The 8,245-nt window shown below is 41.3% G+C and overlaps 1 protein-coding gene across 3 annotated transcripts in view; it reads left to right on the top strand.

Moving 5' to 3' along the window:
* The first annotated feature begins 987 nt into the window (after positions 1-987).
* ETS1 (ETS proto-oncogene 1, transcription factor) overlaps positions 988-8,245 on the top strand; it is a 122,233-nt gene continuing 114,975 nt past the window's right edge. For 2 of the 3 annotated variants that reach the window (XM_084611986.1, XM_084611984.1), the window contains exon 1: positions 988-1,073. The gene's annotated coding sequence lies outside the window, so the exon portion shown is untranslated. Of the gene's footprint in view, positions 1,074-2,035; positions 2,054-8,245 lie in introns of those variants that run through there. The other variant, XM_084611985.1, reaches the window with a different exon arrangement.

The raw sequence follows: 8,245 nt of genomic DNA, 5'->3' as shown, positions 1-8,245 counted from the left end.
GGCCACTTCTGCAAATGTTCCAGCAAGTAAACTTGCCTAAGAATATTCAGAGGAAACTAACAAAAGGCTGATAGACTTTAAGGCCAGAAGGGACCATCATGATCACCTAGTCCTCCTGCATATCACAGGCCATAGAACCTCACCCCCCTACTCCGAAATAGGCCCATAACCTCTGGCTGTGTTAGTGATATCCTCAAATCTTGATGTAAAGACTTCAAGTTAAAGAGAATCCACCATTTACTCTAGTTCATATCAGCAAGTGACCTGTGCTCCATGCTGCAGAGGAAGGCAATTCCACCCCCCGGGGTCTCTGCCAATCTGACCAGGGGGAAAATTCCTTCCCAACCCCAAATATGGCAATCAGTTAGACCCTGAGCATGGGGGCAAGACCTGCCAGCCAGACACATAGGAAAGAATTGTCTGTAGTAAAAATCTATTCAGTCTACTTTCAGCTCCTTATATTAATGCCGTTCATCACGCTATTGGAACACATGTGAAGCAAATTCACTTAAGAATTCAAATGTAGAAATGTTTTGCTGTGTACACTCAGTTAGTCCCTCTGCCTCATGCGTGCACTAATACCTTACAGAGATGCTGGGAAGCTTAAGTGACTAATACTTGTAAAGTGCTTGGAGATCTTCAGCTAATTTGTTTTATTAAATTATGTGAAGGATTTCCAAGGATCCAAATCACCAAAGGCAAATATCACAGTTCCCCCACCCTGGGACACTGGCAACTGATTCGGACAGAGGCTTTCTCTGATTATAACGAACAAGAAGTTGGATTTTAACGAGTTCACATTGTGGGTAATCACATCTGGCAGCTTCCCTTCCCTGCTGCTGGTGCTGTGTCAGAGCCTAGTTCAGAGCTGGCCTTTTCCAGCAGCCCCTGGCTGGCTGTCCTGACCACACCCCCTTTCTATTTGATAGGCGGCCCTGCTAGAAACATTATGGTATTTCCATCCTCTTTAGCACTGGTGCAGAGGATTTCACCAGGTAGTTGGCAAGAGACCTTAGACAAGTGTGGGAAGCTCTGGAGAACACAACTCTTTTCTCTGATCTTTCAGACAAGTAGTAAGTAAAGCTCGGGATTCTATGCTAAACTCTATTTGGATTGTTATTTACCTATGCTAATTTTCAGGCTATCTACTTTCCTGGTGACATGCCAGGACATTTACTCCTTCTCTTTCATTAGCAGTTTAACCCAGTTGATGTAATCAGCAAATATTTATGATTCAATCTGGGTGTTTTTAGGGTTCTTTAAAAATACTTTTTGTATTAAATGAGTTTAAGATAATATTACTGTTTACTTGTCTGGGGTGGAAAGTTGCTTCTTGGTGTTACTGATGACACTGTATTGGAGCAAAGTTGCACTTAAAGACAGATAGTTGAGTTCAATTTTATTTTCATTAATTGTATGTATGTTTGCTTTTTTGTTCAGTAGGGTAAAGAGTTTTGTTCCAAAGGAAAGGGGGGGAAAGGGGGACAGCAAAATGTTTAGTGCCAAACTTTCATCTGGTGTAAATCAGTGTAACTCCACTGACTTTTGTGGAGAAGCTGATTTCCACCAGTGAATAATTTGGCCATTTATATCTTTGCAGGAAACATTGCTTCCAAACCCTTTCCCCCATCATGTTACAAATCACAATAGTAGTGTGCCTTAAAATATCCTCAAGACTGAAGATGGGCTGGAAAACAGCCAGTGTCATGCAGATGTGTGCCAGCTTTGGTTCTCTGCTTCCGAAAGTGACTGAAGTTGGGAACAGTTAGTGGCAGGAAAGGCTGTCAGGCTTTGAGGTGCAGGATTGCAATTCCTCATCATTAAGGACGTAAGCCTGCATCCTTTGCATGACCAGCACTCCTGCTGGCTCTCTGGAAGTCACAGGGAGCTTTGAGCCCCCAAGAAGTGCAGAGTCAGGCCTTCCATGTTTCCATTAGTCTTTAATTTGATGCTTTGCATGTGGCCACTAATTTGCTATTAATGTCCCATTGGCTCTCACTCTGCCATCTGATACCTTCAGGGAGAGGGGGTTGGATCCAGAGGGGGTTTACTGGTGAGTATTTATTCAGTGCTGACTTCATTATGTTCTTGATCTTTTTTTTTCCTGTCATTTTAAAAAAAACTTTCTGCCAAAGCAAATTTGGTGTTACATGGGAACGTTCGCTTTAAACAACAGGAAATGCTGGCCAGAGCATGGCTTGCTCAGTGGCTTTGATTTTTATTATGAAAGTCTTGGTGCTTGAACAGTTTAACCAGTTATGGCTCAGAGCTCTCACTTTCATCCTGGTCAGGTTGCTTCTAGATATATGTATCTATCTTTGGTACTTATCTGGGCACCTTGCAACCTTTGATATATTGATCCTCACAATATAGCTAGATTCATAGATTCCAAGGCCAGAAGGGGCCATTGTGATAATCTAGTCTGACCTCCTATATAACACAGGCCAGAGAACTGCCCCCAAATAATCCCTAGAGCAGAGCTTTTAAAAAAATCATCCAATCTTGATTTAAAAATGGTCAGTGATGGAGAATCCAGTATGACCCTTAGTAATTAACAAATGGAACAATTTACCCCCACCCTTAAAAAATTTACTCCTTATTTCAGTCTGAATTTGTCTAGCTTCAACTTCCAGCTGTTGGATCACATTGTACCTTTCTCTGCTAGACCGAAGAGCCCATTATTAAATATGTTTCCCACGTAGGGACTTACAGACTGTAACCAAGTTAGCCCTTAACCTTCTCTTTGTTAAGCTAAATAGATGGAGAACCTTGAGTCTGTCACTATAAGGCTTGCTTCCCAATCCTTTAATCATTCTGGTGGTTCTTCTCTGAGCCCTCCCCAATTTATCAGCCTCCTTCTTGAATTGTGGGCATCAGACCTAGATACAGTATTGCAGTTGCACCAGTGCGAATAAAGAGGTAAAATAACCTCTCTATTCCTACGTAAGATTCCTGTTTATGCATCCTGGGATCTCATTAAATCTTCTGGCCACAGTGTCACACTGGGAGCTTGTGTTCAGCATATTTTCTACCCTCACCCCCAAGTCTCTTTTCATCCCTGTGAGGTCGGGAAGTGCTATTATCCCCAGTGTGTAAATGGGAAACCGAGGCACAGAAAGACTGAGGGCCAGGTTGTTAAACGTATTTAAGTGCCTAGAGATGCAGAGAGGAATTGTCAAAAGTGCCTAACTCACGGGAGTCAGTTGCTCTCGAAAATCCCACTCGCTCTCATGAGTTAAAAGAAAAGGAGGACTTGTGGCACCTTAGAGACTAACAAATTTATTTGAGCATAAGCTTGCGTGAGCTACAGCTCACTTCATCGGATGCATCCTTTTCTTTTTGCGAATACAGACTAACGCGGCTGCTACTCTGAAACCTCTCATGAGTTAGGCACCTTTCAAAAGCCCCTTAGATACCTCAAGGCACTTAAATACGTCTAACAATCTGACTCAAGTGATTTGCTCCAATCTGTGGCAGAGTAGGAAACCGAACGTGGGTCCTGCAAATCCTAGGATAGCCCACTTATCCACTGGGTCATCCTTCCTCTGCATTTAGCAACTGCATCTTGTTCATCCAGCCAGATCCTTGGCTGTTGAAAACCACTATAGCCCCACAAAGGAACTATGTCAATTTACCCCAGCTGAGGATATGACCCATGATGTTTTCTTTTCAATCAACTGTTTCATTGCTGGAAACACTGTAAGTGGAATAACAAGTGACCTCACTGCTCCACTCCCTTCCCCCCTCCCCTTCACATCTTCCTGTAATTTCATATATAGCAGCTGTGAGAGATGAAACAGCAGCAACCTCTTTGGGTTAGGTGCTTGCCCTAATCAGCAAACTGTTTGGCTAGCCTTAGGTGCCCTTGAAATGACCTCCAGCTGTCAGCTTACCAACTGGCTTGCAGTCCTGTTAATGGGGCTACTATTCAAATCAAATTATGGAATTAGCCGCAGACTAGTAATTTTGTCAAAGGCTAATGAGCTGGGTATAGAATATGAGAATTTTTAACCAGAGGGCACTTTTCCCAAAGGGGGAGGGGAGAGATGTGTGCCAGGATTTGTTTATCTTGGCTTAGGCTAAGGCTACAGTTTGTTCTGTAAGGGCTGCAGGGTGTCATGGTGCCACAAACTCTGCTTAAGTTCTAGCCCGCTACTGCAAAAACGACCTTACTCTGCATTAGAGCAGAGACTGTCGTACAAACCCTCCCTTCAGGAACCTCTCTGTGGTGGAAAAAACTGTTAAAGGAATGATCAACCAACTGACATAATCATTTCATATTGTCGTGGTTAGGACAGGAGCATGGGAGTCAAGATACCTGGGTTCTTTCACTGAGTTGCTGTCCTTGGTCAAGTCATTTAATCCTTCTTAGTCAGTAGTGTGATAGGACAGTATATATGTGCTGTAAAACATCTGTCTTGAAGAGTTTGTGCTAGAATATTCTGTGCCTCAGTTTCCCCCCAGTAAATTGTATATAACATGTTCTAGATGAGATATTTTTATAAAAATACATGAGCTTTGAGGTTCTCTGATGAAAAGTACTAAACAGTAATGAGAGAAACTACAATGATATCAAAGAATAACTGAGGAAGGAGGATATTAAAGAAATGTCTTATAAATTGTTTTTTCTGCAGCAAACCAAGAACTCTCCCTCCTGTTGTCCTTAGCCCATTTGAGCCCTTCATTGGGAAGATCTTATTTTTTAAATCAGTGCCCAAGATTGACGAGCCGAACAAATGTATGATGTATTATTGGATCCATAGACACGCTTTGCCCTATGCTTTAAATTGGCAGGCAGCCTGGAAAATGCCAGCATTTTCAGGGTTAAAAGTACTGCCGAAGAATGTCACTTCCACAGGCTATCTTTCCCCAACGACGATAAATTATTGCTTACTACAAAAATCCAGTGGCAATAACTAAGGACCCTTGGGTCAGCCAGTCCGCTGAGCCCACTTACTTCGTTTGAGTTCCTCTTGCCTTTAATGATGGTTGGACTCAAGATTAAAAATGATTGGTTGTGGCTGCTAAATTCCCCTGCCCCCGTCCTATCCCATTCCCATCTATCAGTGCTTCTGAGGCAAAGGCCTGGATGGGAATCCTTTCAATTTACAGAAAGGGAAAGACAGAAGCCCACCAGTTCTATTCTGCTGCTGTGCCCATTGCCATGCTCTGTGGGCACCATAAATGGCCCACCAGCCCTATGCTGCAGGCTATTGAACCTATGGGAGAGGCATGGTCTGAGCATAGCACTGTCACTCAGAACTAGACATGGGCTGAGTCACACAAACTGGATTGAAAAGCAGTGTGCTTCATGGAGAGGACATTATACTGGAGCTCAGAATACTTTGCTTCTACCCCTGGCTCTATCACTGACCTGCTAGGTGACCTTGGGCAAGTCATTTAATTTATTTGTGCCTCAGTTTCTACATCTTTAAAATGGGTATAGTAATTTCTAAGAACACACACAAATTGTTATTTGAAAAATAAATTAATTTAGACCATTATATATATATATATATATATTTATATTTTTATGACTGTCTTTCTGCAAAGATGTGTGTTAGAGCTGGTCAAAACTTGTTTTGGTATGGTTTTTTTAACCCTAAGAAATTTGGGACAAATCATTTTTTGCTAGCAAGCTTTGTCACAGGAAACTTTGCAATGAAATTATTTTAATTTGACCATTTTTAATTTTGATTCAATTTTTTTGAAAACTGAAACTGAAGGAAAAATGCAAGTCTAAATGAAACCAAAATTTTCATTAGTTTATAAATTTCCCATCTAAAAATATAGTTGAAAATGAGATTTTTCCCTTTGGGAATTTGTGTACTGTTCCCTTCTATTGGTGGAAAAGTTTTTGTGTGTATTTTTGTGTTTGTGTTTTGGTTTTTTAAATTAATTTTGGGGTTTGTTTGTTTGGTTTTTGTTTGCAAGTTGAAAATTTTCAACCAGCTCCAGGATTTGGTATTTCTTGAATAACTCGTTCAACTTCTATGGGAAGTTGGCAGGTTGACTTTGTTAATCATTATTTGTGTATGTGATTGGTCGAATAATGACATTTAACAAGCTTCCTTCCTCCAATCAAGAAACAGAAACAGGAGAATAAAAATAGAGTGTATGTCTGTTCAAATAATAGCAAAGGTATTCTACTAGGCAATTCAACCAAATGTTTGTGAACACTTCTTTTTTTTGGAATAGGTTTCAAAGTAGCAGCCATGTTAGTCTGGATCCGCAAAAAGAAAAGGAGGACTTGTGGCACCTCAGAGACTAACAAATTTATTTGAGCATAAGCTTTCGTGGACTGAAACCCACTTCATCAGATGCATGGAGTGAAATACTGCTTTCTTTATTTTTCACTCCATGCATCCGATGAAGTGGGTTTTAGCCCACGAAAGCTTATTGCCCAAATAAATTTGTTAGTCTCTAATGTGCCACAAGTCCTCCTGTTCTTTTTTTGGAATAGTATTCCCCCAGCTTTGGTTCTCGGTTACTGTGGTGTAATTCCATTGCTATCAGTGAAGTTACTCTGCAGTTACACCAGTGTAATTGAGGGTAAAATTTAGTTCAGCTAAAAGTTGCCTGAGTGGCCAAAAAAACCCATCTAATTGTATCTACAGGAAGTAAACTCCCAGGAACACGAAGAATTATTTAGGGCCGTATGACAGGAAACCAAAGGGGGTGGGGGGAAATATAGCCTGAATATCAGAGATACCTGTTGACAGTGAGATATATTAGGCTGTGGAAAAAATTCCTAAGGGAAGAGGTGGAAGCTGTATCAGCTGAGTCCTTAAAAATTAACTTGGGCAAAGCACTCAGGATCTTCCTTTCTGCAGCTATGCAAATACTCCTGCCTCCTGCTGCTCTCTCTGGGCATAGTTTTGGTAGGTCCCTATGAAGATACAGAACCTGCTCACCTGCCTTCCTCTAAAAGATCTTCCCTGGTCCAGGTGAAATCTCCCACAAATCACCACATGCTCCTTAATGTCTGCTTCCTATCATGCACAGCAGAAGGATCAGTAAGCTTAGCTTGCTAAGATAACTGTGTCACTCACAACATTCATTCACCTCGTGTAAGAACATCAACTCTGAAGCCTCATCTAAGCACAAAAGTTGTGCCCTTTAACTATGCAGCAGTGCTAAGTAGACCAACCCACCCCCTTTTGTGGGTACAGTTACACTGGTATAAAAGTACTTGTCATACCTCATTTCCATATGAGAAGGGGAATCCCCCCCCTCCATTCAAAATTTCTTTTTGCTACTCTGCCATTTTCCAAAACATCCTCAACTTTGGAAAAGTTACAGACTGGCAAAAAGGAAAAATGCAACTGCGAAAGTGGGTGGTTGTGGGGGGGAACAAACTTGGACACTTATTTTATTGCTCCCACTTGCAAAATGGAGAAAAGGGGGAGCGAATAAACATTTTAAAAACTTCATTTTTTTTTTGCAAAGTAACCAAAACATGGTTCCTGTTTCATAAGGTTCAAAATGGTACAACTTCAAAATATTGATTCCCCTTCCCCCCTTTTAACCAGCTCAGCAACATACAGATCCTTTGGTATAGATCAAATTTCAGTGCTCAATTATCTCCTTCAGTGTAGATGCAGATGGCTAAAAATATTGGGTGAAATCTTGGGAGTAAATGTCAAAACTTCTATAGACTTCAGTTGGGTCAGGAGTTCGCTCAGAGGGTGGCATATATTTTTTGAGCCTGCTCATAGATCATGGATCTGGATAGGTTAGGGAAAGGAAGTCAAACTTGGGGTATGTGATTGGTGACCTAAGTCACATGGTATGTCTGATCCCTAATTGGGGAACTGAAATCTTTTTTGGCAGAAGAAAAACATATAGCAGCACTCTTCAAGCTCTGATACCATGGTGAGGGGCGCAGTATAAGTCCTGAATAGACTCTCAAATAAAAAAAAAACAAACACCATCCTTATTGTAAAACTACTGAGGCCCATATTGTGGCCCATGGTGGCTAGGAGCATTTAATTAGTGCTATGGGATGATCTGAGTGAAATGCAGTTTTGCCAACCCTGGTGACTTTGTCACAAGTCTTGAGATAATTGGTGTTTTTCTTAAAGCCCTGGATTCTAGAGTCATGAGAACTCCGCTTACTTTTTTGATTTTGTTAAATGAAAGCTGAAAGTTGCTGTTCCTCCTGGCCACAGAGGAAAGCTTGAAAATATGACCCAAATGTATACCAAAGGCTCAAAAACCAGAAGGCAAGGAGAAAGAACCCCAT

Source organism: Lepidochelys olivacea, assembly GCF_965140295.1.
Source record: "Lepidochelys olivacea isolate rLepOli2 genome assembly, chromosome: 22".
Classification (NCBI taxonomy): Eukaryota; Metazoa; Chordata; order Testudines; family Cheloniidae; genus Lepidochelys; species Lepidochelys olivacea.
This window is presented reverse-complemented; position numbering and strand designations above follow the sequence as displayed.